Source organism: Ursus americanus, chromosome X (assembly GCF_024610735.1).
Source record: "Ursus americanus isolate L20-20 chromosome X, mUrsAme1.1.p, whole genome shotgun sequence".
Classification (NCBI taxonomy): domain Eukaryota; kingdom Metazoa; phylum Chordata; class Mammalia; order Carnivora; family Ursidae; genus Ursus; species Ursus americanus.
The window spans coordinates 8,561,105-8,561,995 of NC_142164.1; the positions used below are offsets into that span (position 1 = coordinate 8,561,105).

At 34.0% G+C, this 891-nt stretch overlaps 1 pseudogene; it reads right to left on the reverse strand.

Moving 5' to 3' along the window:
* Window positions 1-513: 513 nt before the first annotated feature.
* LOC123782166 (U6atac minor spliceosomal RNA) lies at window positions 514-632 on the reverse strand (annotated as a pseudogene).
* Window positions 633-891: the final 259 nt, after the last annotated feature.

An 891-nucleotide genomic window follows, 5' to 3' on the forward strand; every position in this document is an offset into this window, starting at 1 on the left:
AGGCGCCCCTACAGTCTTTGTTTTAAGATCTATTTTGTCCAGTATAACTATTGCCACCCCAGCTTTTTTTTTTTCCACTTCCATTTAAAGCATGGTAAATGTCTACCCATCCTTTTCACTTTCAATCTGCATGTGTCTTTAGGTTTGAAGTGAGTCTCTTGTAGGCAGCATATAGACAGATCTTGCTTTTTTATCCATTCAGTTACCCTATGTCTCTTGATTGGAGCATTTAGTCCATTTACATTCAAAGTAGTTATTGATTGATATATATTTATTGCCATTGTGTTACTTGTTTTACAGTTGTTTTTTTAGCTCTTTGTTCCTTTCTTCTCTTGCTCAATTTCCTTGTTGTTTGATGGCTTTTTTAGCGATATGCTTGAATTCCTTTCTCTTTATTTTTTGTGTATCTATTATAGGTCTTTGATTTGTGGTTACCATTAGGCTCATATGTAACATCTTATGCATATAGCAGTCTACATTAAGTTGATGGTCACTTAGGTTTGAACCCTTTCTAAAAAATGATGACTGGATGCCATGAAGTAGATGGCAATGCCTTAACCATATGCATGTTGTCAGGCCTGAGGGGCCTCTTGTCAAGGGGAGTGCTAACCTTCTCTCCTTTCTTAATACTGAAACCAGATTTTTAACATAGGATTGTTTATTTGGAGAATCTGATGTCATTTCAATATATCACACTAACACTTGGTTACATTGCATGAAGTGGATAATGGGAAATAAGGTAAAAAATATAGCAAGCACTTGTGAAATGACTTAATTTATAAATAATGATGATAATATCAATAATAACAATACCAATCATGTTGTAAGAGAAATTGCAAACTATCCCTCTTCTAATGATGGGAAACTCTGAATAAAAAAGATGATATTGAG